This window comes from Microtus pennsylvanicus, chromosome 12, assembly GCF_037038515.1.
Source record: "Microtus pennsylvanicus isolate mMicPen1 chromosome 12, mMicPen1.hap1, whole genome shotgun sequence".
Lineage (NCBI taxonomy): Eukaryota > Metazoa > Chordata > Mammalia > Rodentia > Cricetidae > Microtus > Microtus pennsylvanicus.
In genome coordinates this window covers 52744731-52767405 of record NC_134590.1, presented here as the reverse complement: position 1 = coordinate 52767405, position 22675 = coordinate 52744731, and positions in this window count along the sequence as shown.

Sequence of the window (22675 nt, the reverse complement as noted above, 5' to 3'; positions counted from 1 at the left end):
GTCCGAACTCCATCAGTAGCTGGGATTAGAGGGATGTCTCAGTGCTTGAGAACACTTAAGACTCTGAGAACCAGAGTCCAGATCCCAGCATTCACACTGGTACCTGTAACCCCAAAGGATCTCATGCCCCTTCTGAACTCTATTGCTTCCTTAATACATGCTTATACACACACACACACACACACACACACACACACACACACACACACACCTTTTTTAAAAAAGCCAATTCTGTCAGGGTCTTACAGATTTCTTCTTGAGTGGGCTATCCTTTGTTCCACACCATGGACACAAGGGGAGTCTCTCAGGTTGGAGTGGTGAGCCCATAATCTTCCTCAAATAGCCTCCAAGACAATCTGGGACTCAGAGGGAGTTTTCCTTCTTGGAGCTCCATTTTTTACCATGTGTCCACAGGCACACCTACCATGAGCCTGCTACCTGCACATCTGCACACCGTTTAAAGTGCTCCCACACCCCTTCCATCTAACATAACTTGAGATCATTTTAAAGAGACCAAAGGTAAGAAGCAGCTAGATTTCCAGATACCAACGACCCAGAGTGTGGACAAGGCAAAAAAGTCAGCAGCCAACAAAATCAAGGAGAGAAAAATGAGTCTGAGAACTCTCAAGCTAGCCTGGAACCTGCCCTTTGCAAATGTTTAAAGGATTTGTTTAAGCTCTCACTTCAGACTAGTGTAAAAGTGAATGCTATTATTTGTAATTACCATGCAAATTACATGAGAGCTCAACAGGCTTAGCTAAATATACAAGAAGCAGCGAATGCATAAAGTCTAGGAAAAGTTGACCCCCAGACTGTGGTTTTTTTCATACTTAAAAATGGTTTATCCTATAAATAATGTGTGCTCATGACAAAGAGAACAGAGATAAGAATTAGAAGTTTCTGTAATTACTCTTTATAAGTATATGCATCATTGTGCTTTTACAAAATGTAAATGTCTTAACTAAAATGAGACAATATCAAATACATTTTCAAGTCTGCATTTTTCTCATAATATCTGATTATCACTTCAGTTCAAACTCGTCACTGTATTGCCATTCTTTGTGTTTCTTGCTTCTTATGCAAGTCTGGTTTTCCATCCATTGTCTATATGATAACTCCCATGCACTCAAACAATCATCTATTGTTGGAAATAGCAGTTATTTCTAGTTTTTCCAAGAGCTATGAAAATAGTTGCAGTCAGATCTTCGCCTCCCTTGAGGAATGTCTGAATCAAAGTATAGTTCTTGCTAAAAATTTCAATATGTGGGTCCCCAAATTCATCTTTACTATTACTACAGTAAAGCGTGCCATTTTTTTTCATTATCTCAAAAGCTGGGAAGTACCACTCTCTATACTTTTCAGCAAGGTATTAAAGAGTGCCTTGCTGTCTTCCCAACCCTCAACTGGCTTTCACGTCTTGGGTCCTCTCCTCTGTGTGAGGCATTTATGTAAGTGGCTAAGAATTTAGCATCAACTCAAGCTCTTCTCTGAACCTTGGTTTTCCTCCGTCCACTCTCTGTGACTGAGGCCCAGTCATTAGCCTTAGTTTTCATCTAGCACTCAAATTTCAACAATGACTCCTCTTCCCTAGTCTCTAGGAACAGATTTTGTCCTGGGATCCATGTGAGATGAACCATGTTTCCCTAAAGATGCTAATGAAGAGTTTCTGACTGTGCCTTTATATGGAAAATAGTATTTATTAAGAGTCTTGATATTTGATCAACCTGGATTAGACTGGACCTTAGGTCTAAAGAGAAGTAGATAAGCTAAAGAGAAAAGATGGAAGTCAGATACAAGAAAATACAGAGAACAGAAGCTGTGGGAAAAAGTGGTGTCATGAGTCAAGTGTCTTTATTTTTCTATTGTCATGATAAAAACTCCATGATCACAGCACTTATAAAAGAGAACATTTAAATGGGGGCTTGCTTATAGTTTCAGAGGATGAGTCCATGTCTTAGGGGTTCTATTGCTGTGAAGATATGCCATGACCACGTCAATTATTAGAAAGGAAAATATTTATTGATTACACTTTCAAATATTTAGTCCATTGTTATCATGGTGAGAAGCATGGCAACATGCAGGCAGACATGGTGCTGCTAGAGAAGGAACTAAGAGTTCTACATCTTGATCTATAGGCAGCAGAAAGAGACTGTGTACAAAACTTGGCATAACTTGAGTGTATGAGACCTTAAAGCCTGCCCCCACAGTGACATAATTCCTCCAACAAGGCCACACCTACTCCAAGAAACACATGGGTCTATGAGGCCATACCTATTCAAACTACCATTGTCCATGATCATCACGGTGGGGAGGATAGCGGCAGGCGACATGGCACTGGAGCAGTAGCTGAGAGCTCACATCTCATCCACAAGCACAAGGTGGAGAGAGAGAGAGAGAAGACTAACTGCAATAACATGGGCTTTTAAATCCTCAACATCCACCCCCGGTAACATGCCTCCTACAACCATGTCATACCTGCTCATCCTTATCAAGCAGTTCTACCAACTGGGAACCAAGCATTCAAGCACATGAGTCCATGAGGGGTGCAATTTATCAACCCACCACACGAAGGAATACTCAGAAGCACTGAATATTGAAGAGGAAAGGAAGGACTTAAGGAATAAATGCATGCTGTTTTCAGCCCCTACATTTCTGGTAATTACTGCAGCCCTATAAAACCAATACAGGAACCTACAAGAGAGTCCTGTTCTGAGAGGTTCTCAGTCACTCAGGAATCCTTAAGAATCAAGTGTCGCAGGAGTTGGTAACACTTTTGGTTAGGGCCTATCCCACTCATTAGGTGAATATATATTGATTATCTACAATTCTTGTTCTAGATACTGAACGGCGAAAAAAGTAAGTAAGATACAGTCATTTCCTCTGAGAAACATTAGTTAAATAACCACTATGTTGCCTATTTACTGCTGTAGGCTGAGGATATAGGTTGAGGTCATATGGAGGACCAAGCTTAAAGTTTGCTTAATCCTCAGAGTTGAGGGGGCTTTGGAGGATTTGAGCAACTTTTATGAACCAGGCTTCTGTCAAAGTGAATTTCCTTGATATCTACTCTAAAACCAGCCTGAACATGTGGCTATGGCCTTTGGTTGAACTCATCCAATTCTATGCCTACCTATTCTAACTTTTTTTATGATTCAAACTCAAGCTCCTTCCTACTCCAAGTTTCTGTGGCCAAGGTCAGTACCAAGTAAACAGTTGTTTTATCACCTGGTCCATGTAGAACTGACCATCTAAGTCCAGGTATGCCACATTCATTCATTGAAGATTGGTTTATTTAGCATGTATTATTTTTCCAGTCTCTGATGGTTCAAAACCTAGTAAAATACAGTGTTTATCCTGAAGATCCTAGCCATCTGTATTTTGATTCCTTAGGTTGCCATAATAAAATGCTATAGACTAGGTACCTTAAATGACAGAAATTTATTTTCTTGCCATTCTGGAGTTAAGTCCAAGAACAAGGTGCCAAGAGGGCTGAATCTGATGATACCTTGAGTTGTCAGTGAACAACCTCCTTGTGAGGGACCACATGCCCTTTTCTCTGAGTCTGCATTCCTTTGGTTCTCCTCTTCCATCTACCAGGATACCAATTATCCCATTAGATTAAGACCCAGCCTTTCATTCTCATGGAAACTTAATTATATCCTTAAAGGCCCTTTCTCCAAATACAATCACTATGGCCGCAAATGGATTCCTGATTGTCATAGTTATCTTCGTATCATTGTAAGTAAACCCTGTAGTCAAAGCAACTTGGAGAGGAAATGACTTATTTCATCTTACAACTTATAGTCAACATGAAGAGAACTCAGGGCAGGAACTCAAGGGAGGAGCCTGGAGGCAGGACCAGAGCAGAGACCATGGAGGAATACCACTTACTGGTTTACAAGTCATGGCTTGCTCACCTTGCTTTCATATACAACTAAGGACCACCTGTCCAATGGTGGTACTGTCCACAGTGGGTTGGACCTTTCCCCTTAAATCATTAATACAAAAAAATGCCCCACAGGCATGCCTACACACCAACCTTATGGTAACATTTTGTCAGCTGAGCTCCCCTTTTCCCAGATGACCCCAGTTTGTGTCAAGTTGACAAAACTAGCCATCATCCTAATGAAATATGAAGTCTGATAGAGGGTACACTGGAAGAAGACAGGCCAGCCATACCACCATCTAAGATAAAAAAAAAAGGCAAGCCTAATAACAGATAATGCAGTGGTAGAACAAATACCACAAAGGTAGTGTTATCTCTGTGGTGAAGCATCTCACTGCCCCGCTGCCAGGTGAATCCTGAAAGAAGACAAAGTCTAATTTACAGGGCTAGGTAGAGCTAGCAAAACCCAGGCAGAGAGAATAATTCTTGTAAAGCACATCCATGGAGAAGCAGCATCTGTAAGGTGGATGGCACATCATTCACAGTGACCAGCAGAAAGAAAAAGTGCTTTTTGAAGCCCATTCCCTATGATGGGATACCTTGCTCAGCCTTGATACAGAGGGGAGTGGCTTGGTCCTGCCTCAACTTGGTATACCAGGCATTGTTGACTCCCCAAAGGGGGCCTTACCTCCTCTGAGGAAAGGATGGAGAATGGTTTGGGGGATCTGGGGATGGGAGAAGGGTATGGAGGGGGAACTGGGGCTAGTATGTAAAATAAAAATATTTAAATCAAAACAGAGTCCAGCATCATGTTATGTTCTCATGGAGCCTTTGTCTTTCCTTGTCAAGGTCTTATTTCTATTGTGGCAGTAATTGTGGCTTCCCCTTCCCCAGTCACAAGACTTACACCTTAAAGAATTTATATATGTTTTACAGTACTTTCCTGTTTGGAAAACATTGTTTTTCACATGACTTGACACAACTACCCAGTGGAGGACATGTATTATTAGATCTATCATGTATGTGCTAAAACTGAGATTCTAATGATAATGAGAGTAGCGTAGCTAACATATACATTGTTAAAAATACTTCACTTGTCCCAAGGTAGCTTAGGGATGGAAGCAGACTCTCTACCCTTTGGTTTTAGTGCTTTCTCTTTTTGGTTATTTGTGTTCTCCTCTGCTGCTTGTTTCAGATGCCATATTTCACCAGTCATGAAGCTATACCTTCATAGAGTTTTCTGGAAATAACATGTTAACTGAAAGAAAAATATATATATTGCTCCGAGATAGAGTGTTGGGTTAAGATTTTTTTCCTAGAAGGCTTGTCAAAGCCCATTGACTCATACATCTGCCTCACAAAGACGCAACCCAGAGCAAAACCCATGGGGCTACTTTGCCAAGAGGAGCAAATTAAAGCACTTCTAAGTCAGGAAATGTCGTCATGCTCTTCTGTGGGGTTAACTTACAACCCAAAGTAGACCAAATAGTAATTTACCTACAGACTCTCCTGTTTTCCAGAATCCTCTACTGGACCTTTGTCTGTGTTGCTAAGGCAACAACAACTCCTGCCAGTGTGGCCATTTTTAGTTTCAATCACAAACTTTGCGTGGACTTGGCTGGAAGTCTGCCACAGCAGGCCTGAAGTTGCTGCAACGCAAAAGGAAGGCATCACTGTGCCTGCAGTAGATCTCTTGTCCACCATCTTGGGAAGGAATTTCTGTAAAACTCTTCTCTCCTACGTATGACTTCCTCAACGCAACCTTCCTCAGGACTTGGGTGTCAGAATGACCTTTACAAACCACAATTTGAAATCATGTCTGGACTCTGGACTTGACTAGGTTGCACAACTTTGTGCTTCGCGCTTACCTACTTTTACCTTACTTTTCTTACGTCGTATTTCTTAGTCGCTCCACATTTCTTCTATTTCAGGAACATGGGATTTATCAAGATTTGGGGATCATTCACAGAGAGCACCATGTTCTTCTATATCTCTGAGTGTTTCTACACAAGGCAACCCTTCATTCACCTCTCTGCTTAGAGCACAGCTTTGCAAAGCCTTAACACTGGTGCTATACAACGCCCTCCTACATGCAACCTGTCCAAAATCTTTCAGAAGCCCCTCCCACCACCATCCCAAAGCATTTCTCCCACAAGGTGCTGTGATAAATATTTAAATGCTCAGATACCAGATTCTCTCTGCTCATCGTTGTTCAGTGATACCTAGTTAGAACTCCGTGCTGTTGCAGGTGCTAAATTCATGACATTATTGTCGAATAAAGGTACATGAAACTCTGATTTAGAAACACTACTGATGTGCACACAATGTGTCTGGTGCTGCCATGGGAGCTTTCTATATGTTTCTTACTTAATTCTGTGATAATCCAGTAAATTCATGCTCCAAATTGAACTGATCTGCCCCATTTCCCAAATCCACGCCACAGAATAAATAAACCAACATGCTAAACCAAAAGCAGCATGCCATGCTTGATGATCAACTGAAGAGTCACTTTGACATTAATCTCATGTACCCATTGAGCAGGAAAGGGTAAAGGTAGATTGAAGGAAGCTAGAACCGAGGAGCTCACTAGGCAGGAGAGTGTGAGCTGGAATCAGAGGTCAGAGATACACTATGTAGAGGCAAAGGGAGATCCTGGGGTTGCAAAGACAGATATACAGAATCCCAGTTTCAGATGGTCACAGCACTAAGAAAACAATGTAGAAGATTAATGCAATCTGCATTGCTTCCACTCCAAAATCTTCTTTTTCCAGTTTCACAGCCACTCCTATTTCAGTTTTGATAGCGATCTATGTACCAGAAGCATTGGACATTCGCATTCGCTGACGTCCGTAGTAGGGGAAACAATAATGCATACACGGTGGGAAATGCCAGTTGACCCTGAACTTCCATGCAGATGCTATCGCAGGAAACTTGACAGGCTCAATTCCAGGAGCGTGGAGGAGGTGGAAATGATTTCCAGATGGGAGGACTGTGAAGAGAAGATGGAAAGTTTTATCCTTGTGTGAAATCGTCTCTTCTTTAAAGTCAGAGTCATATGCACAATTGCTTAAAACACTGCATAGGGCCCAGCTAAATCTTCATCCTACAGAGATCGTCGAAACATGGGTTCTGGGGCTTCAGTGGATCTTAGCAGAACCTGCAGCTTCTGCGAGCTCCCGGGGAAAGTCAACTGCCATCACTAAGAAGAGCACTGGGCTGCAAGTCACATCCAGTCTCAGATGTCCTGCTTGGTACCATGATCCCAAAACCTAAAGAAGGGGAATGGGAAGATGGGAACAGCAGACAGCACATCAAACCCTGGTCCCAAGACAGCACTTACTGCCCACCATCTACTTTGGTGAGTTTCTTAGCGAATACTCCCAAAACAAAAGATATCAGACCTCTAAAAGGTCTTTTGCAGCCCAACTTCAGCAGCAAACGTGTTCAAGAAGCTAAGAGGTACACGCAGACCCTGTTGGAAATCAGAGATTCCCCAAACATTGGGAAATAAGATGGAAAAGGGGTCAGAAATTTGACTTGGAAAATAAAAGCCAACAGTGACTCACTAACACTCTTCCACACGAGAGTGGAACTTCTGGAAAGATGGTGAACAGCTGCTTTCTGCTCCCAGCGAGGCTCAGCTAATAGAACCTGAGCTTCCAGAACAGCAGGCAGGGTTGAGATAGAGGAGGAACTCTGGTACCTAACAGCTGTGAAAGGGAGGTGTCGACTGCCCTGGGAATCCCCACCTTTCAAAGCTTTAAATCAGATAAGTGATGGGCTCACTCAGTGCTCAGGGGCCCACCCCATTACTGTTTCTCAAAGTACAACACTCCAGCAACTGGTGAAGACATTTTGCATGCTTCAGAGACACACAATTATGTGAGTATAGATAGGAAAGGGGTAGAGAATTTTCTCTTTTTTTCTTTAAAAATTTTTCTTCATTTTACATACCAACCCCAGTTCCCCCTCCCTCTCCTTCTCCTGCCCTACCTACCTCCCCATTCACTCCTCAAAGATGTCAGCACATTGGGGAGACTTTCTCCTTGACAGCACCCAAGTATTAAAAATAACTGAAAGAAAAAGAAAATCTTCATCATAGGGAATGGTGACTCTTGCTCATTGCCCTTTTAATGAATACAGAGGATATCTGTGTTACATAGTAAGCAACAGACACCAGGCTGATCAGAGTAGTGTTATTTCACGGTGTTTTTAATGGTTCCTTTGATAATATGTGATGCTGGTTTTCCATTTCATAGAGAAATACTAATTTTCCTTTTTCAATCAATAAATTTAGAAATGCACAGCTCATGGAATTACAGAGAATATAAAACAGAGCTACCGATGGGTGATGGCCTTGACAAAAGTTATACAGATGGTCCCTAAAAGACTTTTGAAAATAATGATCAGACCTAAGCCTCCTCTTTTCTTGATGAAAAACCTGAGGCTTAGGAAGTTCAAAGCCATGCTCAGTTTCATTCAGAACTCACAGGTGGAGCTTGCATGGCCCAGAGACCAGCTAGAGATGGGTTTGCCCAGGAGATGGGAAAGGGACATTCAGACTGTATCTTGGGCATCTGTAGTACAGCGTCTGGTCAACTTCAGACTGTGCTATTTTTAGAACTGCCTGAAATGAGCCAATCCTCATGCAGAATATCACTTATTCACAAAGAAAAATGCCATATAGGACCATACCTTAGTAAACTCTACAAGGTCTCTACATGTAGGAGTCCAAAGGATACAATATCATACTCTATTGTCACTTCTCCTAATCCTCTTGTATTAATGATTTATTAACCAAAAGGCAACATCAATTTTCTCCATGGCCTTATCCTATTTTAAATAAAACAAATTTATTTAAATCTTCTTCTTCCTCCTCTTCCCTTCTTCTTCCTATTTTTCCTTTTCCTCCTCTTCTTCTTTCTTTCTCTTCTCTGAATCAACACTCACATGTAAACTACTGTTCAACATGGGGCCAAAATGATATATTTTTATCGGAGGCTTAAATCTCTCAAGCCTATCAAGACTTTCCTCATTAAGAAGGCAAGAATGCTTCACAATCTGTATACTAAACCACCAGCTTCACCAGAAAATTGTGTTGTTAGGAAGGCGTATTTGAAAGCAAGTAATGTGGCTTAGGAGATGTATGTTCTCCCTGAAATTGGCTTCAAACCATTCTAATGTTTGTTTATCTATCATTCAAGTATCACTAAATGTGAGTTTCCACCTAGGATATAACCAAATAACTACAGATTCCTGAATAATGTGGTCAAATTAGCAAATTTTTGCTATAAGCATATTAATAATATTTAAACCATATAAATTTAGTACTTTTAAGATTTATTAACAAGTCTTCGAGTGCAGTTCAATAAAAATCACATTTGCCATCAGCCTGCCAGAGATATTTCAGGAACATGGGATTTTTAACCTCTGGTCATATAAACTTGTAGCATTCATCCTGTTGTATAAATAGATCAGTCAGGAAGGGAAAGGCTGCTCCCAGAAATAATAGTTGCATAAAGGTGTTCAGTTCCCCAGCAAATTAAAGATTGCTGCCTCCCTCACGCCACCGTGAGCCGCACACTGCAGGAACCTATTAATGGCATCGTTAGTTTCAAGGAGGCAGCAAGCATCCATGGAATGCGGATCTTAATGTACAGAAATAGATACTCATCTACTCTCCAGCAATGCAACAGTCGTAATGCAATAAGCTTTGCAAAATGAAAACTCTACCCTAATGAAAGCCTCCTTTTTCACTGAAATAAGAAAGGGCTGCCACGGAGTCACGGCTCTTCATTTACATGAATGATCTCTCAGCCCCACTAGAAACGTATAGTTAAGACCAGGGATTATTTGCTGGAAATGTTAATGTTAAACTACCTGCAGAATACATTGAGCTGTAGATAATACAAACCAATAGACACTGAGAAAAACTTTTCCTGAAAATGAAACTTATAAATATTTATTTTAAAGGGTCAATAGGCTAAGTTTTTTGTTGCAGAAGGAAATGTATCACTACCATGCAAAATAGCTGAAGCCAAAGGAAATCAGTATTTCAAAATCTGTACTATGCTAGGGTTGGTAACTGAATTTAAGTACAGCAGACTTCAGTTCTGTGTTCCAGAAACCAATTTTCATAGTGAACTAAAATACCCTTGGGAATAGTGTGTGTGTGTGTGTGTGTGTGTGTGTGTGTGTGAGAGAGAGAGAGAGAGAGAGAGAGAGAGAGAGAGAGAGAGAGAGAGAGAGAGAGAGAGAGAGATGAAGGGCAGGTCTCTACAAGGACATGAAGACTATCCTAGCAAAGAGGAATGGACTTTGCTCCTAGTGAAACAGAATTAGAATGTGAATCATGAGCCCTGGAACTGTGAAACTACAGTCTGGGCAGGTAAATATGGTGACCACGGTTCAAGAACCAGAAGGAAACGAGGCTCATGCTGAAGAACTGCATCCATGGGCTGTGAAGATGGCTGAGGTGATAAAGGCCCTTGCTGCTAAGCCCATGACCTGAGGTCAGTCATCAGGACCTCCACAATGGAAGGAGAGAACTGACTCCTGCAAGTTGTTCTCTGACCTCCACACTCATCCCGTGGCATGGATGCTCTCCCTCAATAATAAAACATAACCATTTTTAACACCTATTTTTTTAATTTATTTTTATTTATTTATTTATTAAAGATTTCTGTCTCTTCCCCGCCACCACCCCCCATTTCCCTCCCCCAACCCAATTAAGTCCCCCCCCAGCCCGAAAAACAATCAGGGTTCCCTGTCCTGTGGGAAGTCCAAGGAACCCCCACCTCCATCCAGGTCTAGTAGGTTGAGCATCCAAACTGCCTAGGCTCCCACAAAGCCAGTGCGTGCAGTAGGATCAGAAACCCATTGCCATTGTTCTTGAGTTCTCAGTAGTCCTCATTGCCACGCACGAGTAAAACATAACCATTTTTAAAGTATTTATTTGTTTGTTTGTGTGTGTATCTGCCACGTCTATGCAAGGTCACCATAAAGGCCAGGAGAGAGTATCACATCTCCAAGACCTGAAGTTATAAGTGGTTGTGAGTTACCCAGGAGGGGTACTGAGAACTGAACTAAGTTAGGCTTCTGGAAGAGCAATAAGCTCTTAACAGCTGAGTCCTCTCTTTGGCCCAAATTAATGTAAGAATTTTTTTTTTGATTTTTCGAGACAGGGTTTCTATGTAGTTTTTGGTTCCTGTCCTGGAACTAGCTCTTGTAGACCAGGCTGGCCTCGAACTCACAGAGATCCGCCTGCCTCTGCCTCCCGAGTGCTGGGATTAAAGGCGTGCGCCACCACCGCCCAGCTAATGTAAGAATTTTTAACTGCAGGCATGCATTTTCCCTCTGACACTTGATAGACGTTTCCCCCTAAGAGTTCTCAAAGTTTGAATCCAGGCTGACCTTGTGGCTTGTGCTGAGTGACAGTGAACCAGTCCCAAGCCTGAGCCTTACATGCCCTTGTGCACTTGTCCTCTTGCTTTTGGAACACTATGTCATGGCATGAGCAAGTCCAGATCAGTCTGCTGGAAGACAAGGCATCCGAGAGGGCTAACTGAACCCATCTCAGATTAACCAAACCCCAACTACCACCAGCCTATGCTAGACTGGTCCAGCAAACTAACAAGTTCATGGACTCATGAGCAATCACTAATGGTGGTTGCTTGGAATCACTAAGATTTGGGGTCATTGTTTACATAGCAAAATCTGCTACATTGTAACAAGTGCAAAGCTATAGAAAAGATAAACACTTTTGAGATTCGTGTCAGGAAGATGGGCAGATTCGAAGCATTGAACTTTGGAAGACATGGCACTCAGAAAGATTTAAGGTACACTGTGGAAAAAGGGATGCTTTACTCCAAAAGGCAACACGGCTCTAGCTGAGCAATGGATAGACAATAGTCACTGGCATTAAAAAAGATTTCTTCAGGATGATCCAGCTGCACTAGTGGGGCAGAGAATGTCTTGGAGAAATTGCGGACTGGAAGGAATGAAACTGGATTCTTTAGAGTTGAAGCAGGATGGGCATTCTCTGTAGACTGCTATACCTACCATATTCTCAAGAAGGGTAATGAGAGCAATTCCCCACTGGCACCCATTGGTCTTCTTGTCAACCAGATGGACTCAATGAAAGAAAATTCAAAGCTATTTTGATCAGTATAAACATATCCTAAATATTGCAGAACCACACATATGTGCTTCTCAAAATAAAGGATCTCACTCACTATCATTGATCTTGACTCTAACGTGAGTGATATTAGTATTATACTGTCAGTCTTTTGATCACTGACAAATTTGTTAATCATGTTTTAAAATAATGCACAGCAATGTATACTTAAAAGTGTGTGATAACCAGAACCAGCCAGAGATTAGGTATCAGGTGGGCCAAATGTCAGCACTTAAATGAAGCATGCGCTTCATGTGTCAGTGCTTAGCCAGAGCTGAGAACTGCTGGTCCTTATTCCCCAATTCCTCCCACCCAACTGACAAAGATCTCAGCACAGATTCCCTTTTTCTCTGAATTGTCGAGTCTCCTTGGTTTTCTTGACAACATCTGGAACTTCTCGTCTTCCAGATTTCTTTTCCCTTTTGTTTTTCTTAAACAATATGTTTCTAACGTGATGGGAATCATTTTCATTTAATTTTAGACTCATTAATAGCAATTATTTAGGCCTAATTATGAGTTCATCTGGTCCCTCTGCTCATCAGCACATTATTTTCGACCTCTCGTGTGAGGAGTTAATGTGTCATGGAGAGATTTTCAGTTGAGAAACAGCAGTGGTTTGTATGATGGGGTGTTTTTCATCTCATAACTATACCTCACAGCAGCCCCTTCGAAGGTGGGAGTTTAGGCTCTGCATGGAGGCCCCAGGTACTCTCTTGTTTTTCTTTCTGCTGAGCTCAGCATGCCACTGTGTCCTATCATGGTTTTAACATGGCAGTGGCATTTCTTAGTGTCACTTGCAGGCAAGCAGAACCTGGAACAGGGAAAGATACCTACTGCCATAGGAATACCTTTTCTATAAGCACCAAGCTCAACTCTCCAGTGGCTTTGTTTTTTTTTTTTTTTTCACTTAAGAAAAACATCATTGCTTAAGCCTGAATGTCTCTTGGGGTGGCATATCAGCTTAGGTTACATATATTTTCTCATGATGTCTTTTTATTATTGATGCACTTCAGCCAAAATTTGGAAAGTGAATTTTTAAAAGAATTTTAGTTTTTTTAAAACATATATATATATATATATATATATATATATATATATATATATATATGAATGTGGGCTTATCCATGTGAGGGCAGTGTCTATGGGGGCCAGGACAAGTCATGAGATTCCCCAGATCTTATGTGAGTTGTAGGTAGATACGAGTCATTAGACATAAGAACCAAACTCTGGTTCTCCACGGCACAAAATTTTGTAGCTGAACCATCTCTCTAGTCCCTGAAATTGAGTTTTAGGGAAGTTTTAAAATTAATTTAAAAGTCTCCAAGGAGACAAAAGATATACATAATAAAATCATTATAGACAACATAGCCAAATGACAAAGTAGAAGAGGGGTTTTAGCTCATATCAAAACTTAAAGGACGGATATACTGAGTATATATATGACTGCTTTGTAAAACAGTAAGCAACACTGCATCATGGGGCATCTAATTACTATTTCCACTAATAGGAATCCAGGATGCCAGGAGCAACAGTTCACTCCTACTCGGAGACAGAAATGGAATAGATAAGCCCCAGGGTGGAATACACTTAGAAAGGTTCCTACCAGCCAAATAAGGGAGAGTGTGAACTTGAGGAAGAGAATTAAATGCAATGGGTTGAAACACATCCATATATTTAAAGCTATCGGTTCACAATGGATTTGAAAACAAAACAAAAATGTGTGAACAAAACATTTTGGTTAAATCATTGGAAGTAGCTAGGGCATAGGCCATTTAGTCAAAAACATAATCACTAGAACAGAAAACAATATCATTCTGTACCCATTTGCTTATTTACTTCCTTATTTTTTGTGCAAACTGTATCTTGGGGTAACCAGTAGGTTGGTAAAGGGAAAATTCTATACGTGACTACTTCTATTTCCTGGTTGTCACACAGTAAGGATCCTTCTTGTGCCAAGCCTCATCACCATGATATACTGCCACACACAGACCCAGAAGCAGCGGAGCTGACACAGAAAACTGGTACTGAGAATTTTGCTATTGCTGTGACTACCTGACCATGTAGTACACAACTGTGGAACTGGTTTGTGGACTCCAGAGGCCATGGAGCTTCCTGTGTGGTGCTGGTGGGAGCTCAGGAGAGCAGAGTGCTGACAAATAAGCAGAGGGAAAGATGACACCCAGGAAGAATCAGACGGGAACAATGACTCACTGAAATCAGACCCGAGGTCATAAATGTTTCATTACGTAAACAACTTGTCTACATTTTGCACATATGGTGAGACTTTGTGATAGTTCTATAAAAGACTAATCACAGCAGTCAAAGAGATTCTGAGATAAACCAAACTGTGGCTTGGGTATTGCTGCTCCTTTTTGCCAAATTTGTTGTTGTTGTGTTTGTTTGTTTTTGTTGTTTGTTTGTTTTTTATTTGCTTATGTGTGTGTGTGTGTGTGTGTGTGTGTGTGTGTGTGAGAGAGAGAGAGAGAGAGAGAGAGAGAGAGAGAGAGAGAGAGAGAGAGTTAATTAGGATAAAAGCAGAAATATTTGAAAAGTGTTGTTTAGTCAGAAAAGGGAAATATTAAAAGTTTGGGATAGGGAAGCTCTGGCTATTAAACAGATTAGTGTCATTAAGGAGAAACAGAAACGCAGGGAACAACTGACCATGAGGCACCCCGCCCTAACTGACATATCTACAATACAAACCCCTCACCTAAGTCTCAGGTACATCTTAGAAGAGGAGGCACAAAGGCTGTCAAAAATCAGGAAGTCTTCTATGAAACTGTGTCTCCTAGAAATGACAGGGGAGCTGCACCCATGATACTGCAACAGTAAGGCTTCCCAAACAAGACCTAAACAATGACAACCCAAATAGATGTCATGTAGGAGGAGCAAACCTCCTGGGGTCCCTCCTCTAGACAAACAATTACAGGCTGCTCTGTACTGCTGAATGGAGAGAATTAGTCTTCCCCAAGAATGAATATCTCCCACCCCAGATTGGTTACAGAATACTATTGGCCAATCCTGAAATCATATGCATACAAACAACATTTCTAGCCTGTACTTAAATAATTTTTGTGTGTATGTATGTACATGCACATATTGCAATAATAATAATTAAAGCAAAAGAGGTCAAGAATTTGAAAGGGAGCAAGGGAGAAGTATGAGAGAGAGGTGAAAAAGGTGAGAGGGGGGGTTGTGTGATTTTATTTTAATTTTAAAAACATTGGGGGTGACTCAAAAAATAACAAATTCTTTGGATCTAGAAAGAAAGGTTCCTTAAGTTTCAAAGATAACTCAAGAATTGGGAGACCTCTGCCATCCCAAGTTCAAGGGTCGACAAGTTATGAAAGTGAGGTTTCTCTTATAACTAATCACCTATTTATTTAGAGACAGTGTTTCCTTTAGTTTAGCCTTGAACTTTCTGTGTAGCTGAGGCTGGCTTTCAATTTCTAATTCTCCTGCCTTTGCCTTGTAAGTATATTGGGTTTTTTTTGATTGATTTTAAATGCCATTGTTTTTATTTTATTAATTTTTATTAGTAGTACATAGAAAGGTGATTGACTTTATATGTTGGTTTATTTATAAGTGATCTTGTTTAATTTACTTATTAATTTTAACTGTCTTTTTCTATATTCTTTTTAGTGTATTCTGTATAGAAAATCATATCATATTCAACCAAGAAGAGAGAGAAACAATTCATAGGTATTGGTTAATGTGATTAACAAAACTGGCAAGTGCAATCTTTAAAGCCAGTATCTCAGCCAGTCTGAAAGCTGGCAGCCTATATAGAACCAGAGGAGTCCTACATCCTACCCTGGAGGCCACCAGGGGGAAAGATTAGCTGTTCTGCTCTAAACATTGTCTGGTACCAGCATTCCCTCTTTTTCTGGAAATGATCAAACCTTTGTTCTATTCAAGCTGTCAAACAATGAGATGAGGCCCACTCTGCAATCGCTTTACCCAACCAGTCTGTCTTTCTCACCCAATAAGCACCCACATGGAAACATATAACACAATATTTTGTCTGGGTATCCTATGGTCCTTATGCTCTCCTTTATATGGATGTAGCAAGTCTTTCTCTCTCCCACCAGCCAGTTCTCAAATAATGACACGGAGACTTATAATTAATTATGAAAGCTCAACCTTAACTTAGGCTTTTCCCACTAGTTTTTATAATTTAAATTAATCCATTTATTTTAACCCACATTTTGCCCTGTGTCTTGTTACCTTTTCTCTCCATGGTGTTTTCTCTGCATCTGGTTGATGACCCTGGCTGGCTTCTTCCCAGAGTTCTCTCTGTAGAAGTCCTGGCTATACCTCCTGCCTAGCTGTTGACTATTTAGCCTTTTGTTACACCAATCACAGCAATACATCTTCACACAGTGTACAAATACGTCACAACAATATGATGCTGCTGATCTATTACAGCTTGTATCTACTAATATTAAATGTTTTACCAGAGAGTTATTATTATCTTGCTTTAACTCAGCAGATATATCCCGTAGGTTGAGAGGAAAGGCTAGCCCATCCTACAGCCCTTACACTCCTCTTATTCCCCGTGTTCCAGCTCTCAGTCTGGCATAACTTCCCTTGGTCTAAAAAGTCTCAATAGCAGTTCCTAGCAGAAGCGGGACATGAATTCTCTCAGATAACCATGAGCTCAGGGCATCTTTCACGTGGAAGAAGACTTTTATTCAATTTAGAATTCTCCCATTTTTAAAAAAATACTTGTTCAAAGCACTTTCAAAGTGCTGTGTCACTGCCTTCTGGACTCCATGGCTGTTAATGAGAGCCCTACTTCACTGGGTAATTCCTCTTTTCTAAGTTAGACATCCATTTTTATCTGGCTTCTTCCAGTTATTTCTCTCTGTTTTCATCAATGTTATTGTGACTTTTTTATTTTAGCATAAATGTCTTTTGTTTTGTCCTGCCTGACATTTGCTAAGCTTCTTAACACTGTGGATTGATTTCTTTTTCAAAAGAGAAAATTCTCAGTCCCACTGTCTTAGTTCTCGCCATACCTCCTTGAGCTCTGGAAGACCTCTTAGCTTTCCCCATCCAGCGTTCACTGTGGATAGCTTCTCCCCATCTGTCTTCAAGCTCACCAAAGTTCACCTCTATCACGTCCATTGCGCCACTGAATCTGTGCAGTCAATTCTTTTCCTTTTGTTATTGACTTGACCATTGTAAATTTCCACTTTGTTTCTGCTTAGCTTTCTGCTAGGACCTGTCGTCCTTGCAGTGATGTTACCAGTGTCTGCTGGCAACTTCCACAGAAGCTGCTCTAAGTCCTTGTCGGATGAACCAGCATTTATGGTGTTTCATAAACACTGTGGTGTCTTAGGTGTTTCAAATTATTCTTTTTTAAGAAAATGGAGGTTTTCCTGGTTTCCCATATGCCAAGGAATTTGATGTTGATTAGATACCCAGGAATAGAACATTCATTAGAAACACAATAAGAACAATCAATGCTTGTAAAACTAATACATCTCCATTACAGAAGGATTTTTAAGCTCATATAAAGGAAAATAAAATAATCTATGACCTAACTATAGGACTGATTATTTATCACTCTTTATATGTAGCTTCTCAGATTGCATCTGACATTTAATCTCTACATAATCAATTTGATGTTCCAATGCCTATGCTTTCTCAATTATAGATTTTAATCCTCTGATTGGAATGTGAGCTTCCTTGCAAACCATTCTTTCCCTCGTCTTGATCTCCTTCATTCAGTCATGTTCCCTTCATCCCTTCTCTTTTCTTTTTAGACCCAAACTGTCACTTTATTTCTCATCCTTTTGAACAAGTACCGTCATTTTATTTATCAACCTAGAAGTTCTCTTATCAGTCTCTGTTCTCCCCCCTCCCCCCCACCAAAGACTCTCCTGGCATGCTTGAGATTTCCAGAAAGTTTCTGGTATGTCCTGTATCTACTTTCCAACTGCACTACCTCTGAATTGTGAGATGATCTAAGTCTGCAACAATTCCCCTGTTGCTTTCGCGGTGTGCTCTCCCCAGTCACACAGCAATGACTTCTGCCGAAATAGTGGTCCTGAGTTTTATTTACAAAGCACAGCTGATAGGATTCAGGCTCTGTTCCCAGCCTGTCCTGTACATTGCTCCTCCTCCATCTGTTGGAAGTGAGAGATAATGCTTATGTCAGCTGACGACTTGCCTGCAAATAACACAGTAACTGACTTAATAATTTAAAATTTCAAGATGGATCTGCTTCAAGGCTAGAATGGAAGGTGCTGTGCGGCTTCTGATCTTCTCTCAGTACTTCAGTATCTTGCTCTTCAGGATGGTGTTCTCCTCACAGCTGCAGGAATTCTAGCCACTGCTGTTTATAAAAGCTCTAAAGATCGTTTCCCACAAACTTCTCAAATCAAAGCTCCAAGCTGCCCTTGCACTGGATCCCCGTATGACCTAAGTCCTAGGTTATAGAGACTGTCCTTGGAATATCTAGATTTCATCTTCCACTTGGTGGTCTCCTGGATTCAGGGAGAGAGAGAGAGAGAGAGAGAGAGAGAGAGAGAGAGAGAGAGATCTTATGATCTTATGGGGCAGATACTGTGAAATTAATACCACCCACTCCCCCACAAATTTGTGCCCACTATGAGAGGGTTGGTCGCCTGGGTCTCTGGTACCCAGAATCAGTGGAATCCTTGTTTTTCCAGTCACTACTCCCACTCTCGGTACCCTATTTGTGCTGATCTCTCAGAATGTGGTAGTGGGTGACAGTCTCTCAGTGTGGCAGCATCCTCTTGGCTGAATGCAATGGATCACATGTGTGTCTTTAAGAATTTTTCCAAACCACAAACAATCAATCTTATGACTATCAGAAACTTCATGTCAGATACTAACAGTATGAAATCTTTTAGGGTCAGTTTCAATTTTGTTCTGGTTCATAGCTGATCCAGGGCTAGTTACTTAAACCACAAGTAATTTAAGTTTTCAAAAAGTTAGTTTATATCAAGCTACCTCATTTTTATACTTATGTCATATTCTACAAGGAACCCAAGAATAAGTCACTAAAATAATTAAGAACTATCTCCCTAGAATATGAAACTCCTTAGTAAATTAAAGTATATTTTTAAAGAATAAATGAGACTATTTAATACAAAGCCCAGATACTGCAAACCCAATGCAGTGACTACGGCAGACAATCTCAGTATTGGTAGGAACTGTATCTTCCCTAACTGAGCCTGTTCATCTCTGAAATTCCTAGCACATAAAGGACAAATGGAAACACAGTTATGTTATTCTCAACTGCCCAACTATATCACTTAAAATGTTTAATATGCCTTTGGTACTAAATGCTTAATGGATGTGCTATAGGGGATTATAAGAATTGTTCTGCTTCTTTCTCTATATTTATATTGAAAATGAAATTGTGTGAAATTTATTATATTCTTGAAGCATATCTCAGTGTACATGGAAATAATTGAAAGTATGTAATTAAAAATAATTTGATAAGGGCTGGAAAGATAACTCTATCAGTATAATGTTTGCCTTGCATGTGAGAGCATGTGATTTGAACTCCATCTCAACTGTAAAAAACAATACAGGGATGGTGGTGTGCCTTTGTGATCCCAATACTGGGCAGATAGAGACAGAATCACAGGCCAGCCAGTGTAGACTAATTGGTGAGGTCAGGCCAATGAGAGACCCTATTGCAAAGGAGGTGAGTGACATTCTTGGGTATGATATCTGATGGGTCCTCTGTCTTCTATACATGACACACTCATAGGAAGCATTTGTGCATGTATAACAGAAACAACAACTCCATCAAGAGGATTCCACAAGATACCATGTAATAAGTAGCAAGTGTGTGACTTTCTCACAATTTAATTTGATCCTAGGATGTCATTCTAAATGTCTTGATAAACCCTCTAACTGAATTGTTCAAATAATCTGTCTATATCTTCACACAGCCTTTTCACAATATTTTGCGGTCTTTGATCTAATATTTCACTCACATGAGGTAACATTTTTACCCTTACTAAATTGCATTTGGGGAAGCAGAAACTGTGAGGAGTAAAATGCTTTGTCAAAGGTCAAACGGCCAGTGAAATAACTGAGAAAAGGCTCAAAACTGGAACTCTGACTCTAGGTTAACAAACTGCACCTATTAAGCAGATTTAATATGCCGGACAGTGACCTAAGACCTGAGGATGGATGGTTGAATAGGTGGGATATAAGCTCTGCTCTCTTAGAGCTGGTAGGAAAAACAGACAAAAGGCAAGCATTCTACCATTTGGCCAGTGTTTGTCCCACATGCTGGTAGGGGCAGCAAGTGCAGAGTAGACAGTCAGGAAGCAAAACAAACGTTGGTGCGAATAAGCATTTCTGGATGTCTCTCTCAGACCCTTCTAACTGTGTGACACATTTTTTCACTACCACAATCATCAGAAGAAGCATAGATGAGGAGGACAGGAGTAGTCAAGCACTCATTTAGGGGACTTGCTGAGCCTCTTGGAAAACTGAGAGGCAAGAGTGAATGATCTGATACACTGGGGAACAAATCATGGGTGGCAAAACACTGTTCTGATGATGAAAGATTTCCAAGTATCAAATATTTGATTTACAAATGCAGAGAAGTAATGTATCTGTTTGACAGTGCTGCTAGTGGCAACTCTGACCTAGAGTGACGGGAAGGGCAGGTAATCTGGATGTGGAGTAGGGAGTGATGGCCGAGAGGAAGCCATGATGACCGGTTTTGTTTCCTCCATTTCTGTATGTGGTTGACAAATAACCAAATCATACTTGAAGTCAAATCACACATAAAACTCAGTATATAAAAGAGATGAAAGAAGGGTTACATTGATCAAATGAACCAGGGCTTAGTCTTTTCTTCTCTGTTACTGTAACAAATCGCCTGAGACCAGTTTATTTATAAAGAAAAAGTAATAACTGATTCATTTCCTGCAGCATGGCACCACCATTAGCTGGGATCTTCTCACATATCAAGAGCATCACATGGAAAAGCCGAGCAAATACTTTTGTGCTGCCTCTCTCTCTCTCTCTCTCTCTCTCTCTCTCTCTCTCTCTCTCTCAATAAAGCCACTAACACTATCACAGGACCCCAATTTAATGAAATCATTTAATCCCAGGTACTTCTAAAATAGTTCACCTTCAGAAGCTGCTAATATATAAATTTGAGGATCAAGTTTCCAACATAGGAACTTTCTGTGGACAGCTAATTCCCAGTCACCCACACTATGCCACTGTCTCCTTTCTGACCACACCTCCAAGTGAACATTGAAGCATTGTTTGAAAAATGCTGGAACTCATTCTGCCAACTCCAAGGGCCAGAGATCCTGGACTCTATAAAATAGTCGCTTAGGGTTACCTCTCTCTGATGGCCACTGTGGAGCAAGCTGTTAGCAGCCTTGAGAGAAGAACTCATAATTTACATTCAGTGGTTTAAATGCAGACAAAGCAGCCAGGCTTTGAAAGCTCCGATTAAAAAGAAAATAAAGGAGAGTTCACAGGAATGACCCCTCCGAAGAAAAGACCCAGCAATCTTCTAGCTACCATAACAGTACTCCCAAGCCCACCACTGCACCTAATTGAAATATTGATTTTTTTTGGTTAGTTCTCTAACTTAAAATTCCAAGACAGAGAGCCCCCCCCCCATCATCTAGACTCCCCTCCCCTTCACAGAATCACAGCACAGGGCACAGTGTTTCCTTAACATTAAGCTTCCCAAGCCTTTCATTTCAATTAGTCATAAAACAGACTCAGAAGGAAAGCATTGTCGGGAAGAGTCCAGCCAGTGTTTTATTGCCTGAAATGCTTCTTGGGCTTAACTATTTCATGGTACAAGGGGGATGCGGCGGAAAGGATGCTTTTTCCTTATAGGTAGGAAGCCAAGGAGAAAACAAACTAAACTGACTTTCTTTCAAATGATTTATCCAATATTTGTATTACCCAATCTCATTTGCGGCACCTTTTTTTTTTCTCAACAAGCACCCAATTTATATGAGAAATTATCACAAATCCAACTTTTGCTATTCTTATATTTTCATTTAGATTCTAAGAGCAACAAAATCCCTTGACATTATTATCTCCTGTGAATACTAATTATGTCACTACAACTGTGTGCCTGCTAATCTTCCAGAAATAATGTGAGAATTACTGGGACGTGATAGGCGCAGAATGGAATTAGAAACCTATTTGCGAATTTGTTAAAAAACTCCCAGCTTTCTAAGAGTGGTAAAATGTGCATAGACTAAAACACTTTGGGAAAGAGATAGATTACCACAGTGGAGACAAATGATAGTTCCTAACACCACACGTTGAGCACAGAACAGCCACCCAGGCAAGGCAGCTTTCTGAGGGTTCTTTCATCCTTACAAGAAATGTAGTCCACAGAACCCAGGAATTTTATCTCAGAGACCAGCCTCAACTCCAGATAAGGCCTGTTTTAATCATGTTTAATGAGTTCTGGTTCTTGGGAGAATAAAAATGAAGGTGAAAATTTCTCCATTAGGGTAGAGAAACAATGTACCAGGGCCTGAAGCACCTCTGTGATTGAAGGATGAATTTATTAAGCACAATAGTGGCCATATTTATTGACAGTCTGAACATAGCTCACACTTTCCTCA